The sequence below is a fragment of the Octodon degus genome, unplaced genomic scaffold (genome assembly GCF_000260255.1).
Source record: "Octodon degus isolate 3935 unplaced genomic scaffold, OctDeg1.0 scaffold00228, whole genome shotgun sequence".
In the NCBI taxonomy this organism is placed as follows: Eukaryota; Metazoa; Chordata; class Mammalia; order Rodentia; family Octodontidae; genus Octodon; species Octodon degus.
In genome coordinates this window covers 1,775,157-1,794,900 of record NW_004524804.1, presented here as the reverse complement: position 1 = coordinate 1,794,900, position 19,744 = coordinate 1,775,157, and positions in this window count along the sequence as shown.

Below are 19,744 nucleotides of genomic sequence, written 5' to 3'. Positions count from 1 at the left end.
TCACTTTATTAAAAATATCCAGAAGAGGGGCCAGGGAGATGGCTCAGTGGAATAAGCGCTTCCCTGGCAAGCGCAAGGGCCTGAGTTCAATCCCCGGTTCTAAAAAAAAAAAAAAAAAAATCCAGAAGAGATAAATACATAGACGACATGCTAACTCGTCATTGCGCAGAGGTAGATTATTGAAGGAGGAGACAATAGTCACTCACCTGTTTTCTTAGAGGTCATGGAAGGCTCTCAATTCCTTGAGGGAGGCTGCACGTGCCTGTGAATGCCCCCAAAAGATCAAACATGTACCATACTTTGAATGGGTGAATTCTCTGGATGTGACTTACATCCCAATAAATAGATTTTAAAAAACAGATTTCTCAGGTGTGACTCTGTGGATTTTGATGTGGGCAAGATGAAGAATAATGCTAATTTGGGGTGAGAAGAAAATGTGAAGGGGAGGAGGAGGATTTGCAACCTCACCCCTGGTTTTATGCATGTCATGTCCTTGTCTCTCAGGCAGCTATGTGGGTGTTTCAAAGTGAGGAGCTGAGGACTGAGCCTGAGGCCTGCCTGGGGCAGTGGTCCAAGTTGGTGACACACAAGTGCCGACAATTAGTGGGAGTCTGTAAAGGTCACGAAGCTGAGTGACATTAACGAGCATTAGCACACAAAGACTGGAAGAAATCCAAGCACTGAGCTTTGGAGTTTTCAACTTTATAGAATGAAAATGAGGGAGACTGGAGACCAGAGAGTATAATAGAGTAAAATGAGGAGATAATGATGCCTGTAAATCAACATTGCCTTCAAAAAAAGCTTTTAAATAAGCAGGAAATAATTAGCTGCTGCCGACACCACTGGTAAACAGAAACTATTAATTGGATAACACACATCAGAAGTTGTTCTGACTTTGATGAAAAGCAACAGCGATGGAATTATGGAGAGCCAAAGCCCAGGAGATTCATGCCCAAGTGAAAATAAGACAATTAAATCATAATTGTGTTACAATTCCTATAATTTAAAGCAAATAAAGCATTCGTGGGGGCTGGAGCACATGTGCCACAGCCATTTCTAATAAATTCATCAGAGTGAGGATGGAACTGAGGTGCACACTGTCCAGGTCCTCCCAGGACTGATGAGGCTCCAGGAATGGGAGGATTTTGCCTATAATACCAGAACAAGAGCCAGACGTGACAGCACACGTGGTAAGCCCAGCACCTGGGAAGCTAAGGCAGAAGGATCTCAAGTTTGAGCTAGCCTGAGTATTACGGCTTGTGTCTAGTGTCCCCTCAAAGCTTCATACAGTCAAGGGGCAGACTTCTAGAGTTTGGGAAGAACTCATGATCCACTGGGATTATGGGTGCAAGTGCTCCTGGGATTTTGGGTGTATTACATGCAGCCTGGGGTATACAGATTGAATGCAACTTAAGGGAGATGGACTTGCTCTCTGTAGTCACTGTTGCTCCTCCTTTTGGCTCTGCTCTTTTCTGTTTTCTGCCACTATGATCTGATGCCCTCTGCCATGTGCCACTCTTGTTTTAGAGCAAGCCTTGTATGGAGTGAAACCTCCACAAACTGTGAGCTAAATAAACCTTTCCTATCTTCATTTTGGGTATCAAGTATTTTGTCCCAGCAATGAGAGAAGAGTAACTGAGATAGTTCGGTACCAGAGAAGTGGGGTTGTTGCCATCGTTAAATGACCATGCGGATTACAAGGTATTGGGAATCGCTTATTGGAAGAGATAGGAAAGGTTCGGAGATGTCCCCTACAAGAGAAGTGCTGGAACAGCTTAGGCTGTCCTATATGGGAGATTCTGGTCAGAGCTCAGACCAGAAGGTTGATAGAAATCCTGCCTATAAAAACCAGACTGGGGAGGTTTCTGTTGAGAAAGGAGGACTGCCTTGGTTCTTGGACTCCAGATGATTTGTGTTTTGGCCTGGTAGAAAATTTGTCTTCATTTTGTTCATGTCCAGAAACTTTCCCTGAGACTGAGATTGAGCATGGCAGATGGATTAATCTGACAAAAGAAATCTCAAAGCAACCAAATACTGAGGCAGTGGCATGGCTGTTGCTGGGGGCTTTTAGTTAGATTTACATTGAGAATCAAGAACAAAGAGCCCAGCAGGACAATGTAAAATATTGTGAGTTTGACCAGAAAGGAAGCTCCAATGAAGTTGTGGAATGTAAAGATAGAGCTGAGAGGATCTCCACTGCCAAAGAGGAACCAGGGAATGGACAGGATGGCCTGAGGTCATCACAGGAGGCAGCAGGTCTCCACCCTTTGCAGCCCCAGAATTGGAAGGGAGAGGGACTTTGCCTTGAGGAGAAAGCCACAGAGCCCCATGCTCCAGAATGGTGACAACAGCCACACCAGGTTCCAAAATGGAGCCAGCGTGGAGAATTTATTCCTCAGAATCAGGGTCAGAGTGCTCAGTGACCCAGGCACTCACCCCTACAACCAAGGGAGAGGAAAACCTGGCTACTGCTCCAGCTGGTGGCAGCCCTTGGCAGCATGCATGTGGTGCTGGTTTTAGGTGCATGCAGAATGCAGGAGTTCTGAGGTGGAGGCTTCCACCTAGATTTCAGAAGAAGGCCTGGGAGGCCAGGCAGTGTGCCCCTGAGAGGGGAGGGCTGTGTGTGGAGCAGAGTGAGAAGCATAATGTATGGTGGAAACCCCAGAAGCTTGGAAAATCCAGCAGCGTGGATCATCTAGACAAACTGTAAGGAGGGAGCAAAGCCAGCCTGAGAGAGAAGCCACGGGAGCTACCGCCAGGAGTGCTGTAGGGGCGGAGCCGTGCAACGCTCTAGGAGCTTACAGCTCATTGAAGATTGCTTTGGAGGCTCCGCATGAAACTGGACATGGGACTATGGAACTTAATGTTTGCCCTGCTGGATTTTGGACTTGTGTTGGCCCCAGTGGTTTGTATCCTTCTGTTAGTGCCCTTTGGAATGGCAATGTTTATCTTGTGCCTCTGAATGTTGGAAGTGTTTAACTTTTCATTTGTACAGGGGCTCACAGCTAAGAGTTTGACTTGGATCTTGGAGGACACTTGGGAATTGGACTTTTCAGTAATGCTGAAACGGGACTTTGACAACTCTTAGAGGTGACTAAAATGCCTTTTGCAGAAAGGGATGTGCATGAGTCTTTGGGGGTCCAGGGGTGGTATGTTACAGTTTGTGTCTAGTTGTCCTCCCGAAGCCTCATGCAGGCATGGGTGGACTTCTAGAGTTTATGATAAACTTACAACCCACTGGGATGGTGGGTGTGAGTAGGCACCCAGCCTGGGGCGGAGAGCCCGGAAGCACTTAAAGGACAGGCTTGCTCTCTGTATCTATTGTTGCTCCTCCGTTTGCTCTGGCACTTGGGTGTTTTCTGTCATTATGAACTGCTGCCCTCTGCCATGTAACACTCTTGCCTTGGAGCCAGCTTTGTAAGGACTGAAACCTCCACAAATTGTGAGCTAAAACACCGCTCCTGTCTTCATTTTGTATTTTGTCCCTGCACAGAGAAGAGTAACTGCCACACTGGGCAACAGAAGCCTTGGGCAGCCTTCGCAGGACTGTCTCAAAAAAAATAAATACATAAAAATTAAAAGGGCTTGGGAGTGCAACTCAAAGCACAGGCCCTGGGTTTAATTCACAGTGCTACAGAGAAGGAAGAAAGGAAGGAAGGAAGGAAGGAAGGAAGGAAGGAAGGAAGGAAGGAAGGAAGGAAGGAGATAGAAAAAGAGAACAGAGAGAAAAAGAGAAAAGAGAGATGGGCTCCGCTGTGCCTAAAGCCCTCCGCAGTATACTCTCCAAGGAGCTGAAGTCAGCGTGTCTTACGAGGAGATGAGCTTGTCGCCGCGAGTCAGCTGAGGGGCCAGTGGGCTGATAAGGAAATGCGTGGAGCAGGGGCCAGGCCTCCCTGCAGAGCCGCAGAGGGGGAGGTGCGGCCACCTGCAGGAAGGCGGGTGGAGGGGATCGTCTCATTGAGTTGAAACGCAGCTCTGAAAAGCAGTCTCGCGTTTTTTCTAACATGCAGAGTCTTGCAGGTGAAAAGCAAAGAAACTGGAGGGGAGGTTCACGACAGGGGTGGGGAATAAAGAGGTTGGCAAGGCCGGCAGCAGGAACAGGTGGGATTGAGACTGCGTGCAAACGGACACGCTACTGTAAAGCCCAGCACTTGATAACATTAGTATGCTCTGAGTACATAGGAAAAGAATAAAACACGAGAGTCAAAAGAAACAAATGAAATTGTGGTGTTTCATAATCATGTCCTTCCACATAATATTAAATTCCAAATCTATTTTATTTATGCTCGCTTACACACAGTGCAGTACAACTTAATGTCAGTGACCAAAGTTTGAAGAAAAGGTTACACCAGCATTTGAACAAAGTAGTATTTTGCTATTTTAAAGACTTTGGTCACTAGTGAGGGTCACTCCCCAATCCAGGAATGAATCCGTGGTGCCCACATGGTGGCAACTGAGTCACGGAAGTGCGGGGCTCTGGATGAATAACTGATCTTGAACCTTCACTGTTAGAAAGCAAGTCCTGACGTGACTCCGCACCAGGGAGCAGGCCAAGCCTGAGGACTTCTGGTGGCTGAGGATCTGCGCCTGCCACTGAGGGAGGGCAGGGGCCACGGCCGACCATAAGGGCAGCGATGGCAAATGCTCAACAAGACTCTCCAAGCACAATGAGATGAAACACCAAGTGCTGACGGGAACATCCCACCACAGACATAGTCCAGCGAGTTAACCCAATTATTAGACATATGACCCCAACATTTTGTAAATCCTCGAAAGACACGTGGATGTAGGTTGTGGTCATCAGTGACGGCTGGCATAGCACCGCAGGCTGTGGCTGAAGAGCCAGCGCTGCTTGTCGGAAACCCAAGACAGGCAGAAGCAGGTAGCACCATGCAGGCCACAGCAGACATCTGCAGAAACCCTGCTGCCACTGCGTCATGGCTGCAGGACAGAGACTACATTCAAACACTCCAAATTAATGTAGCTGTCTAGAGCACTCTTAGATTCTAATTCAAACAAGACAAACTAAAGCATTTCTCAGTTGAGGGTGATGGATGGTACTGGACTTTGCTTGCTTGCCTGCACCCATGCTTGCTTGGTTGCCTGCTTGCTTGCTTGGATGGGGTCTGACTGTTGCACAGGTGGTTTTGCTGCTGGAGCCCTACTGCCTCAGCCTCTTGAGTGGCTGGGATAGCAGGTGCACACCACATGCCCAGTGATGTCAATCTCACCAAGGAATTGCTTGTTTTTTTTAGGATATAGTGATATTTTTCTGGGTATATTTTTTCAATAGCTATTATTTTTAAGACATGCACACCTGCATACATACCGGTAAAATTGTGGGCAGGCTGCAGACAGGTACATTAAGAGGGGGAGGTGAGAGGAGCAGACCGGCCAGAAGTTCATTGTGGTGTAATCGTCGCCGGAGCAGGTGTGGAGGTGGGGTTCGGCCTCCTCTGCATTGATGTGTGGCTGTGACAGTTTCCTGCATATCGACAGCCCTGCGCCACAAGGCAACGCTTTCTTCTTCCAGCCTCAGAGCTGCTCCCAGGCAGCCCACCTTTCTCGGTCATAGCCCAGAACGGGGGGGTTAGCAACTCCACACTCAAGCAGGCTGGTGACGAGGGAGAGGAGCTGAGTAAGCATCCCACATCTGAACACGGTTCTCAGACTCCAAGTGGGGCTGCTGGAAGCCCATAATAGTAATCTGTTCCTTTGCATATGTTGGTTAACGTGACAGCGGGCTTTTCTTCTCTCATTGCTACTTCTTGATAGCATTTTCCAGATCAGATGCCTGCGCTGAGGCCTTCTGTAGCAATCCTATGAGGCAGACACTCCAGACAGGCCCTCGAGTTAGATTGGTCACCACTGAGCAACAGGCGCTGCATGGCTGATGGAACAGGTGTGCCGATCGTGAAGACCGCGGCAGAGCGTCAGGCACCGAAGACTTCCACGAGATCAGAGGAGGGGCACGCAGAGGCTGAGCAACCCAACTCTTCACAGATGGAAGGGAGAAGTCACGATAGACTGCGAGGATGCTTTCGTAGTTCTGAGGGGGAAATGATACCCAGATCCGATAACTATCAGCTCAAGCTTCTGTGAAGACAGTGTCCCATGGAAAGAAATGTCTGCTGTGAGGAAATGCAGGCACGACTTTCCTCGTAACTAAGACAAAGTTTTGAGGGATAATGAATGCCAAACTTGGCAGGTCTTCCAAAGTAATGCAAGGGCCCATGAAGGGGGTAGGAGCTCTGCATTAAAGGTGAGCACTTGAGGTAATGGTCCTGAGATTTTCAGGAATCGGCAACAAGCGTAGGAACTCCCTGTGCTCGGGGGCATGCACAGCCTCCATGTGGGACAGTGCGTGCCAGCACTCACGCTCCGCGGGGACTCACCTGCATCACTGTTTCCCCTGTTGTGGAGAGCGAGGCCAAGACTGGACACTGCAGAGAGATACGGTCCTTGTGGGCAGAAGGAGATTTTGTGTTTACCGAAATAGCTGTATGTCCTGACAGTGTCAATCAGCAGAAACTTGGACAACATATTTGGAAGGCTTGTGGATATTGGACTCTGGTATTTGGATATGAAAAATAATGGCTGGATGGGTGGAGTAGCACTCCTGGGCTAGAGAGTATCACCTCCTGAGTGACACACCCGCGGCACATCTACACTCTTGCTGTCAGGGTTGCTGAAAGCTGAGCAGGGGCAACTTACAGTGAGTGCATGAGTGGACACGCCAAGCTGTCTTCACGAGCCCTGAGTTAGGATTTGGGAGGCACTCACAGGCGTGCACATTAGGAACTGCTTATCAAGGAAACAGAGACCCCAGCTACTCTGCCCCCCAAAATATCCAGGGGACAATCTCTTTATTTTTTCAAGAGGGAAAGATTTTTTTAGCTCACAGTTTGTGGAGGCCTCAGTCCATACCTGGTTGGTTGCAAGGCAAGGTTGTATCATACAAACACCACAGGGCAAAAACAACTCATGGTGGGCAGAAGGTAGCAAGGATGAGTGAAGGGAATCTTTTCATTTTAAAACAAAAAGAAAATAAAATGTGAGATGCCTTTGGATGCGAGGCTACCTCGAGATCTTCCTCTGATGGAAGAAGCGATGGCCCCAGAAGCCGCACTGTCACGGGGCAACAAACAAACCAAAATCATTACCTGATTTACACAAAGATCAGGAACAGAAGGAGGAAGTCATCAGCTCAGCAGCTGCTTGCTTCCCTGGCTCAAGTTCTGCACTGAGCCAGAACTTTGACCAAAAATTCGCTGAGGCGCACGGGGATGTGTCCAAGGGCTCAGGAACAACCAGAGCCTCCACTCACTCATGTGCTGCACTCAGAGAAGCCTAGTGGATGCTTTCTCTGGGCTGCACCTTGTGTGTTCCATCCTTCTAGATCTCTAAAATCATATAGAAAAAATAAGCTAATAGGATGTATCTCAAGTTGCTGGGTAAGTATTCATTTTGGTAGGTAAACACAATTCTATGAAAATTTTACGGTGTGGCTTATGTACACACACATATAGATGTAACATCACTAATAATGTTTATTTCTTCTTTATAAACTTGTTTTAACTATAATTATCTTACAGAGATTGTGTATTAGTTATATGTTGTTAGCAAACATCTAACCACAAATCTAGCCTACTGTATTGTCAGTGGAGCTCTAAGCTTTGCAGTCCTGTCAGAAGTGACTACCGGGTTTGAAATAGATGTTGGAAATTTGTCCAACCAAAAGTGAGGCCACCACAGAATAGGCAGGACCAGGACCCTGGCTGTTCCAGAGGCAGCCTTCCAAATCCCTGAAATCTAAATTCTGAGGCATAGAGATGGAAAAGTTTGCCCCTCTGGAGAGCAACTGTCCAGCCCAACTGACCACCTCAGCAGCTCAGCAAGGCCTTTCCTTATACTATGGGAAAAGGTATCAATTGAAACATCCTTCTGGGGAGAGCTAAGGTGACAGGCTGGGAGTCCCAGAGAGCAGGACTGACCCCTCACGCCATGAGCTGTCCCACCTCGGCACCAGAAGCCTGAGGGACAGACTCTCACCCATCCTGAGAAACCAGGAAACACCAGTAATTAGGACTTTATAATAGCAGGAGTGATTTATTTATACATATCCAGATGCATTATCTCAACCAATAAACCAATACAACAAAGCAAAATGATCAATTAATCAAAGCAATGAGCTGACTGAGATAACAAGCACACATTATGTGTTGAGTGACTCAAATAATAGCCTATCAAGCTGAGACAGAGATGAATCATTTGCCATGCTGTACAGTATTCTTATCTACTGACTCCAGAAAACTACAATGTGGGTTTTTTCCTGGAAAGAAAGCAGGGTACAAGTTAAGTGCTAAAGACATGAAGTTGTGCAAAGGTAAGTAACTGAAGAAACTAACCACAAAGGCATCAACAGAAGACTCCCTACTCTCTGCCAGAAACCTTTCTGGTCCTGTCTGTCCTGTCCTGCCCAGTCCTGTCCTGTCCTGACCTTTATGGTTAAACGACAAAGTAGTCAAGATTCCCTGTGACAGATCCCGGCCTCAGCACTGTGTGCAGACCCGGGCTGCGGGCACGCGGGAGGCCTCGAGGGTGTGACGTGTGCGGGTCGCTGTGCCACGCTGATTGCACGCAATGGCACAGCGAGGGTCACCTTGGCAGCTGCTCTTCCACTCACGTCCATAAGGTGCTCTCTCCTCTTCAGGACGACGAGGAAAATACGAGATTTTCTTGATATGGCTGGATGCGCTACGGCTTCTTTTCTGTGACCTTCCCAGTGGGCAAGATGCTGAGGAGGCAGACCGGGAAGGCTGGCGTTTAGTATGATGCCGCCTCGTCTCGACAGCCACACAGACAATCACAGATGCTCTTGCTGAGCTGTACTGACGTGGAGAGCAGAAGCCGGAGAGCTCGGGAAGCTTCACTGGAGAAGACAAAACTTTCAGGCTGCACTGACCACCAACCCCAGCACAGTTCATGCTAACCCGAAGGACCTGCTGCCTTGTAGTGTGATGGACATTTAAATGTCTGTTTTTTAAATAAGTTGGAATAGAAAAGCTTGCTCATTATGTCTACTAGCCAGGCAGAGGTAACCTGTTGGTAGACCCTCTAACTTCTAGCCTGAAAAGGTCCTGCTATTATTTAAATGAGACCCTTGACCTATTCAATTTATGTAAGCAGTCCCTAATATTTTTTTTATATTTTAGGGAAGGGTCTATAGAGTGTCCAGGGTCTCACTACTAGATGAAACTCATAGTGATCCACCCATTTACAGCCTCCTAAGAGCTGTGATTACAGGTGCGCGTCACCACATCATCTCAATTGTCTCAGTGCAACGCAGGGGGCAGGGCCGGACAGCAGGACTGGGAATCGAGTCCCTGGCCCCTGTGCCTGCTTGCAGGTGCTTTAATCCACTGAGCTATTTGGCCGGCCCTCTAATATGTTCTGGCACAAAACAAATGCTGTGTATTTGTTATTATTATTACTGGAGATTCTAATAAAGGAAGGAGTAGGTATAGACAACATTCAGATTGTGAAAATGAGTATAAATACTCCAAAATTAGTCCACACCCCAGGAGCAGGGCAGGCTCCAAGCTGCAGTGTCTGCTCAGCCCAGCTCCCTCTGCACACCCCATGCAGGGCCACCAGATCCCACAGCCCAGATGTCCCTGTTAGTGCATCATCACAGGAGAGTGGCTTGGGCCTGTGACCCACTGTCCCTGAACAGGAATCAAAGTGCTAGGTGATTTCTGGCCTGTGTATCGAGGACTGAACAAAAACTGAAGTAACAGGCAGAGCCTAGCCAGACACTGATGTCAGTAGCCCTTAAGTAGTGCGCAAAGACGAAGCTCAGTTGGAAGGCCTGAAAACCGCAGTGAGGCCTCTGCGTGGGCTCAGGAGTGGTGGCTGCCCTTTGTGGACTTTTTGTCCTGCTTTCACTTGACCCACATTCGCTCCACAGAGCCAGCTTCTTCTCATACCTTTAATAAAATTTATCACCATCAAAGTCGAAAAAAAAATTGTGAAAACTAAACTTTTTGCTTGCATCAATAGAATTGAAACTTCCAACAATTAGGATCCATGGTAAAAACATATCTGCAGAGTTGTAAATGGACCGGGAATGCCCAGCCCTTGGGGGAGCCTGGTGGTGCAGAAAATCTCAGGGCGCTGAGCAGCTGGAAAAGCCGAGGCAAGCGGGCCAGGCACACTGTACATGCAGGACAAGCGCAGACAGTCCTAGGGATGGGAACTGCTTTAGCACAAATACAGAAAATGTAGTACACAACAATGGACCAGTGACTTCATTTTTCTCAATCAATAAACCATTTTAAAATCCAAGAAGACTTTTCTCTAATATTTTCATTTATTCACTTGCTATATAAATTGAACGGTCTATTTTGTCTCCATCTTTAACTCCTTTTCCAACAGTAATAATTACAAACGACAAAGAGATATGCTGAACCTGCCTAATAAAAGGTGCTGTATAAATTCAAAGTGATTTTAGCAATATTAAAATGTTGTTATGTATTATTGCAGCCTAGTATTTTGCATGTTTTCAGTTTCTGGTTACAAGCCACACATCCTGCCAAGAAGGGAAGTACACAAAATTAAAATCCAACACAGCTGAAAAACGACTCAGAACTTCACAAAACTGCCATTATTCAGGCAGTTTAGAGAAAACTGTGCTTTAAAAAAAGTCAATGCACATAAACAAGCATTAGGCTGGTGCAGAGCCCCTCATCCGCATGCAGACAGAGGAAGGGCATTACACAAGTTGGATTAATGCAGAGAAACGGCTTGTTTTCCCAGAATCATCCTGTAATCAGGTAATGTATCACATTATCCAATCATGCCTGACAGGCAGCTGCGGATCCTACCTTTACTCGGAAGAGCAGTATAAATTGTATCACCTGAAATTATAGCTTTTAAAATTGAATTATCTTATTCTACATCAGCCATGTCAGGGCTTTTACAAATTGTTAATCGCTTGGTAAACATCTTCAAATCTAACACACGATTATTATTTGTAAGCAAAGTGAATGTGTTAGGAAAGTATGAGTTATTATGGATAATTTGCCTGCTGTCCCTGAGGATAAGAACATGAACCATCCTTGCATCACTTAAAGCCAGCCTAAGAAGAATATTGATAAGCAAAGAAGGTACCTGAACATTTGGCAAATTGTTATTTCAATGACTCATGCCCCTCCACTTTGGAAATGCATGAAAACTGGGAAGTGGATGTGAAAACATTCTTAAAATAATTAAAATAAAATAAAATAAATCTCCCAATAGTGACTGCTGGGAACGCACATGTAGAATTGAGAAAGAATCTCTTTTTCCTTGGAGAAAAGGGTGACGCACATGTCAGGATGATGGACAGCTCTCAGGAGATAGAGTTGGGATGCAAACAGCACTTCCGTGGCGGTCGCTGGGGCAGGAGTAGGGCTCAGACAAGCGAAGCGTGAGTGTCCTCGGGGATTCCAGCCCCAAGCAGAAAAGGCAGCCCCGCCAGGGCAATTCGCTGGAGCGCACAGGCTGTCATCTACAAAACTCCAGGTGCCCAGTATCGCAGAAAGTGACTGGAGTGCATGCCGAGTGGGTTTCTAAACACGGAACAGTCAAGGCTGTCACACCCCGACAGGTATTACTTTTCTTCTAGACAACATCGCTTTGTGCTTGAAAGAGGTATTTTAGAGCTTATGAATATTCATGAAAGGGAACTTAAATTGATTATTCCAGCTCCTCGGTAGCTTTAAGACGGTCCTCAGTGTTCTTGAGCGAATCTTCAGGAGTGCAGCTCTTGGGAGAAGCGTACCTCTGAGTGCTCAAAGGCAGCGCCTCCGCGTCTCCCCCAGATCGCAGAACCCCACAGAGCAAAGTCTTCTCCTCGTGACTGCCGACTGGGGAGCACAGCTGTCTGCTCGGCAGAACTCATTCTGGGTGCCCAGGCAGGTGAAGCGCGCTCCCCGTGCTCGCCTCCTCACACTGCCCTCTCCGCTGTGTGAAGTCCTAGGCCACCTGAGGTCAAGCAACTAGGGCTTGGCTTTGCAATTAAGATAGAAAAATCTTAAACTGTTTAAGTTAATCACTTAGTTTTGCAAGTTTTGCATAGCTTGTATAGAGAAATATATTCTAGATGCAAAAATTGTCAAAACCATCTGAAGTGGAGCGTGCTATCATAGACATTTTTGCCCTCACTAGATTTTAATTAATAAAGTTGTTGATTCACTCAGCAGATTCCTGTCACTCATCTGTCAAGCACTGAACGCAGTACTCGAGCTGCAGAAATGAGGACTGTCCAGTGCTTTCAGAACATTCAGGAACGACTCAGCTCCAGTACTGTGGAACTGCCTGCAGCCAAGCAGGAAGTGGCGGACACCAACAGCTGTTTGACTGCCGTGGTCCGGCCATGCACTGGGTCACCCTGCGGCCAAGCACTCCTTCTTGGGGCAGGTCCACCTCCGACCTGCGCCTTCCACACCTCTGCCTTTCACTTCTCTGTTCTCTCACCTAATTCCTTGCATGACTTCAATGACTACTTTGTAATTTGGGCAGATATGCAGTTAATCTAGCCTGCGACAGTAACACAAGCACAAGACAAAGCTGGTGAGTAGGAATCGCAGCTCTTGAGAGATTTTACGCCGCTTTCTGAGCAGCGCGATAACCAAGGCGCCGTTGCTGGGCACGATCGGGGCCAGAGGAGCCCTGGGCGCTGTGCTTCCGTGAGGGCCGCTGCCCCTTCTCCTTGGAGAAGCCTTGCGCGCGTCAGCGTAGGAAGCTGCGACTGCGGATGCGCATTATTCACCCTTCCTCGCCCAGGGCGTGGATCCGGTGTGACCTCTGGCCAGTGCATTCTTGCTTTCTCACTTTGAAGGCCATTTGAAAATTAAAATATTTCATTCTTGTGAAATATCGCTGCGATATAATAAAACGCCCTTCTTTGATGCCAAAACACTTATTCTCATATTTCTCTTTAATGAAATTTTCCAGTTTGACAAGACCCATGCTTCATCCTCTTTTGGAATTCCTCTAATATTTTTAAAAGTCTATTTTATATAAAAATAGAACAAAGCTTCAAAGCATAGTCTGTTTCTGGTTATAAAATAGAAAATACAGAAAATAGAATCCAATTTAAAAAGTCTTCAAGGTAAACATTTTCTTGTAAACAGAGCGCTTTCTTCGAGGTACCTATAACCCTGGAGATAATGAAACGATTCCATCTTCCCTTGGCTTAGGGAGGGCGAGAGGCTATGTAGGTACTGATGGGTTTATTAATAAAGCTGAGAGAGCAGTGCCTGAATATCGATCAGTGACACCAGACAAAATAGGAACTGTCAGGCATAGAAGGCACATTTGTGCTTTGAGACCACCTCCTCTTCTTTTTTTTTTTTTATTTTTATTTTTAGGGAAGGGTCTACAGGGTGTTTAGATCGGACTCCTGATGATCCGCCTGTTTACAGCTTCCCAAGAGGTGGGATTACAGGCGCGCACCGCCACGCCCAGTCTCAATTGCTGTCTCGGCGCACCCTGGAGGTGGGGCCCCCACGACAGCCCCGGGGATCAAAGCCCCCGCCTGCACCTGCTTGCAGGCGCTTTAATCTGTGAAACCACCTTCAACACGTGCAACAATGGCCCTGTTTGGGAGCTTCTATTTGGCTCTCTTTGTCAGTGTCCCCTGCATGTTACTTTCAACTAATCAAAATATTTGAAACACTGTATCTGTGTGAACATCATCCAAAACAGGTAAATCTCATAAACGAGTGAAACTCTGGCACACTGGTGCCGCTCTCGCGGAGTCTCTTGCCACCTGCTGCCTTGGAGCCTTTGCCAGCCCACCCGCCACCAGGGCCTGTCCTCAGCTACACGCACAGTGACCACCGTGGTCAGCCCTCTCAAAGTAACGCATGCATTTAACGAAAGGGCTACAGGAAAGAAGAGCTGGCTATTTCCACTGCCCTCAACACTGCGAGGGTTACAAAGGAAAGAAAATTAGGGAGGAGGGGTTTAAAGATCTGTTATTCCATGAGCACAAAAATGAAATTATAGTCTGCAGCTATATGTTTGTATGCAAGAGACCGATCGTTATGAAAGCATCTGTGTTTAAGCAATCCATTGATGACACTCAGTTTCCTTTCCACGGACACTACTGTATATTGAAAACACCATTTTGGGCCAGCCTGGTAGCTCAGCAGGCTAAAGCGCCTGTTTAGGCAGAGCACAGTGGCCAGGGTTCGATTCCTGGCCTGCCGTGCCAGACCCACGAAGGGGCATGCTGAGATGGCGATTGAGACTGGGCTTGGTGACTCATGCTTGTAATCCCAGCACGTGGAAGGCTGAAAACAGGAGGATCACCATGCGTTCAGTCTACATAGTGAGTCCCTGTAAACCCTGTCCTAGATACAGACAAGGAAAAAGAAAAAAACCATAGGGGAGGTCGTCCCCATCCCCAGCCCCTGCGTCCCTCCGCAGGACTGGCAGAACTCACTCCTCAGAGGGAAGGAATAAGCGCTTCCCCTGCAAGCACAAGGGCCTGAGTTCAATCCCTGGTTCTGGGGAAAAAAAAAAAAAAAAAAAAAAAAGGAAGAAAATACTATTTTGTTAGATAATTATTCCAGTGTGATAGGAAAAATAAGAGTTTATTGTTTGCTTTTAAAATTAACTATGTTGCCATTAGGCCCAAATGTAAGATTCTGCTTACTTGGAGGTCAAGCACGTCCCAGTGAGGCTCCACCTACACAGCCTGCTAATGACTTTGTGTTTTCACAGGCAACATGACTAGCCTGAGGAATACAGCACCTGACAAATACCTGCAGAGATCAGCTCAGAATAATTCAGTAGTTCTAGCCAGAAAGAGTCTGACACAATATAGTGGCTAAAAACGTTACAGAAAAAAAGGTGTTTAATGGAAAGCTAGTGAAAGCCAGATAAATGTGCAATTTAATTTTGACAAGATTTAGACAAGATACAATGGCAGCAAAACAAATTTAATGAGTTAAGGAGAGCTAGAAGGGACAGCTAAGCTAACTCTGAACAGGAAGAGATACAGATGCCACCTGAGGAGAGTAGGGGGAGGCCACGGAGATGGGGGCCCGATATTCTGGAAACGATCCCAACTGGTGCCCATCCACAGGGTAGATCTGCCTCCGCATCCCGGGGCGGCCTCAGCGATCTTGCTTGCTGGTGCACCCCGTGCGTCAGCTGGGAAGGCCACTGTGCTGGCTGCTTTGCCCAGCACTTGTGACCTTGGGCCTCCAGGTCCTGATGCGTAGCTGCGCTCTCAGGACCTCTCCAGTCCCCCTGGGGCCTGGAGGAGTATTCCTGACTGCTTGCTGGGCCTCGCACATCAGACCCAAATGGAGGAGGATGCACTCTGTCTGTCTGCCTGTCTGTCTGCCCTCGTGGTCCTGATAAGACGCCAAGGCCACCCTAGTTAGTCTGTCAGTCCTGCTCAGCTCAAGAGGAGGGAGGGCTGAGAGGCCCTTTTTAGTGGGGACCACTCTGGGGGGGTTGGAACAGTTAACCTCCGAGCACCTGTTGAATGAATGTGCGCGTGGAATGGACGCACAAGCAATAGGCCCCTCTATGCACCGAGACTGGGCAGCACTGGCCGGGTAGATGACTGGGCCCGCACTTGCCCTTCTGACATTGACATTACAGAGGCTCCCACTTCCATAGCTGAGTCACACCCAAATCCCCACAAAGGATGTGGCCAGGCGGGCATGCGAATGCTCTCTGTCTCTGTCTCTCTGTCTCTTTCTCTGTCTCTGTCTCTCTTTCCTCTCTGTCTCTGTGTCTGTCTCTCTGTCTCTCTGTCTCTGTCTCTGTCTCTGTCTCTGTCTCTCTCTCCTTCTCTCTCTCTCCCTGTCTCTCTCTCTATCTCTCTGACTCTCTCTGTCTCTGTCTCTGTCCCTCTCTGTCTTGCCCACTCTTTGTCTCTTGCACCATCCTTCAAGGTACACCACACACATATAGGAAGTCAGAGATGGGAACTAATTAGTCAAAACTCACAGTCCCTGACTGCAGGTAAAAGGGCTTTACAAAGTTAAAAATAAAACCAAACCACTCCTTACATCTGCATCTCAAAGTCTAAAAAGAAGAAAGGCACACTCCCCCTGAGAACCCACCTTGGCACCACACCCACCCCTGCATCTGCTGCTTCAGGCTCACCTCCATCAGTGACACCCCGCTCCTGACTACCCTACTTCCAGCTGATGGAGCCAGCTCTGGCTTGGTCGGCCTCCCTCCACAGTCCCCGGCTTGTAGCCCGAGCCTGGTCAGAGAGCATCATCTAACAACTCCCCAGATGACTCTCAGAAACTCCGAGTTCTCATTCTGACTGAGAAGAATTTGACTGTGAGCCTTGAAGAGCGAGTTTCCCTGGCCTTTCCCAAAGGTTGCTCCTCCCAGCCCTGTCGGCCCTGGGTGAGCAGGACACAAGGAACGCTGTCAGATTGGGCCCCAGGAGCCCATGATCTTTGCAAGCATTGTGGGCAAGCCTGCATCTTTGCTGGTAGACAGTGGAACAGAACTCTCTGCCTTCAAGTCTCCTCTGTCAAAAAGTTACCTTCACTGTGGCAGCTGGGACTCTTGCCTCTCGCCCCTTCAGCCAGGCACAAGCTTGCAGGGGGGAGGACGTCACCTGTGCGAGGCAGTCCCCACGCCACTTCTGAGAGGAGGCCTCCCCTTCAAGTTGGCTGTGACCCTCTTCTTTGCACCAAGCCAGCCAGCCTCCCTCTTGTTTAACCCTGAGCTTTCACCTCTGATTGTTGCTTGAAAGAAAGATGCTGTCTGCCTCAGCCTGAGACAGTTAACCGCAGTCCTGGGTTCTGAGAGCGCCTCCAGATGGGCTAAAGACTTTCCTCCTCCAGGCCCGGCCACCAGCCACGCTGCCTAGCCTGGCCCCCGCGGCCGTCAGATGTCAGGGAAGCAGCAGCAGATGTCTGGCCACCCTGCAGCTGTACAGCCTGGGCATCCCCTTGGCTAGAGTGTGCGCCATCAGCAGCACAGTGGTCACCTTGAATCCTGCACTTCCCAACCCACACTCTGTCTGGACTGTTTCTCAATTACCACAAGGGTTTGCAAACGCTCATACCAGTTTAGGGGAGGCCCTAGCAATCGGTTTAGCTTGAGGACAGCCTGGTCTTCTGTCCCTTCCAGCTCTTTCATGGTCCCCTGAGAAAGAAAAGATGATATTTCAAAAGCACTGCATGTCTGCTGACTGCCAAGCTGCTGAAGTGGACCTCTGCTGCCTGCGAAGCCAGCTTGTGATCTCCGAGCTGCCAAGGCCACCACGACTGGCCTGCACGTGTTTCCTTAGTCTCCTGCCAGCACAGCCTGCTGGCACGCCTGCCTGGACCTGGGAATGCCTTCTTCTGTCTTCGGATGGCTCCTGCCAGCCAGCTCTTCTTTGGGTTAAAATGGAAAGACCCCGGTTCTGTTCTCAAAATCAGCAGGCCTAGACTCAGCCTCCCAGAAGTTCAAACACTTGCTTGTCCTCTTTGGAGAAGCCCTCACAGCTAATCAAAGCACTTCTGGTTGATGACACCCAAGATGCCTGCTGGAAAGACACAAAAGCTCTGCCGCAATGTTTAGCAGAAACTGGTTAGAAGAAGGAAACGCCACAGATCTCCTAGAACCACTGGCTTCGGCAGAATCTGGGTCCCCGAGTTCACAAAAGCAGAGATGCTCACTCTGACAGTCAGTCCCTGGAAGGGCCCAGCGGCTACCTGTGCAAATATGTGGATCCAGCCCCTGAAGGCTGCCTCTCCCTCTGCCTCTGCACTTGAATGGCCACTGTCTTTCTGGTCTACAAAGTGAAAAAACTCACCTTAAGCTGGATTTATCTGTCTAGTACTCCACGCTGTGCTGGCCCTCTCCCAGGACCAAGCACTCTTGCAAAAATCCCACCTGATTCTTGTGGCAATAAAACCTCCAAGTCTTGCCATGTACCTAGCTGGGCCCAGCAGGCCACAATTGCCAGGCACTGTTAGACAAACTGTACCTGAGGATACAGACTTTAAAAAACAAACCTTCCAACAGATGCCATCTGCACCCTGCCTACTGGGGAAGAAGCTCAGTTAAAAATGGAGTCTGCAGCCCCAAAGGCTGTGGTCACCTTGCTCACAGTGAAGTTGGCCAAGCCTCTGCTCGACATAACCTGAGCCAGAGGCCCAAGCCCCGTCTGGGACCTCATTGGCTGAAGCATCAACCCCAGCCAGAGCAACCTTGCATGGCTCTCCCAGAAGGTCCACCTTAATCAGAGCCGGGCCTGTTTCCACTGTATACCCCACGAGCTCGAGCCACAGAGCTGACAGCCATATCCCACAGCCAGCTCTGACTGCACGTCTGGGTCTCCAGCCCTGACCTCCCCTACCCGGCATGACTTAGCACTCATCTGCAGCTACTCAGGACAACAGCAGGCTGTCGGGCCCATCTGTCTCTAGATGTGGCCTGTCTTTCATCATCGGCAGTGACAATGGGCCTGCGTTGTGGCAGAGAGAACCCAAAGCTGGCACAGCTATTGAAGATTAAATAAAAACTACATACAGCATGCATACCACAAGCTCTAACAAAGTTGAAAGCAGTAGAGTAAAACAAACCCCCATCAGAACATAAAGGCTTGGCTAAAAGAGGAGCTACGCCAGTAGAAACTCTTACTTACACACGTAGCCCCAGGGCACACTAACTACCTCTCCAAGGCTCGGAGCTCCATTGCTGAATGCTGGAGTATTTGCCAGGACCAGACAGCTCCTCCAAGGCTCACTCAGGAGACGATACGTCCAAAGCCCTGCCCTGGTCACTGCGGCACTCACCAGCCCACACATGGCCGATGCCTGAGGAAGCGCTTGCAGGACTACTCTGCACCCCAAGGCACCACTCCCCTGGATTTCTGCACCTCTGCAGGCTGCTTACTGTGGCTGTGGCTTTGCCTTAGCTCTGTGGGTGATTGTGTCGAGAAGGCAGAAAACAGCAGAAAGGCCCCTATGGACGGTGGAGGTGGGAGGAGTGTCGAGCCTCCACACCAGGTTAGCTCCTTCACTCTCCTGCCAGAGCAACTTCAGGGGAAACCCGATAGTAAAGGAGACAAACCACAAGCTCCTGGCGGGAACTCCTGTTACTGGGGACCTTGCCAGGGCCCGTCCTAGCACCACTGGCAACCCCGCTGTTACTGCCTCTAGTCGGGCCTCGTCTCAGAAGATCACAAAGGATACATCCAGAAAAGATTTGCCAGAAAAACTAAAGAGGGGAGAAAGTAGCAGAAGATGCCCCCTGCAAGCCAGAATACTGCAGGTCCTCAGTTGCCCTGAAAGGAGCTTCAGGTCCAGCTGCTCCTGTCTCTCAGAAAAGGCTGGTCGTTCTGATGTGCAGCTGGTCACTGTGATGCACAGATGGTCACTGCAATGTGCAGCTGGTCACTGTGGTGCACAGCTGGTCACTAGGAGGCACAGCTGGTCACTGTGGTGCACAGGTGGTCACTGTGATGCACAGCTGGTCACTGTGATGCGCAGCTGGTCACTGCAATGCGCAGCTGGTCACTGTGGTGCACAGCTGGTCACTGCAATGCACAGCTGGACACAGTTTTGCACAGCTGGTCACAGTGATGCACAGCTGGTCACTGTGATGCACAGCTGGTCACTGTGATGTGCAGCTGGTCACTGCAATACGCAGGTGGTCACTGCAATGTGCAACTGGTCATCGTGATGTGCAGCTGGTCACTGTGGTGTGCAGCTTGTCA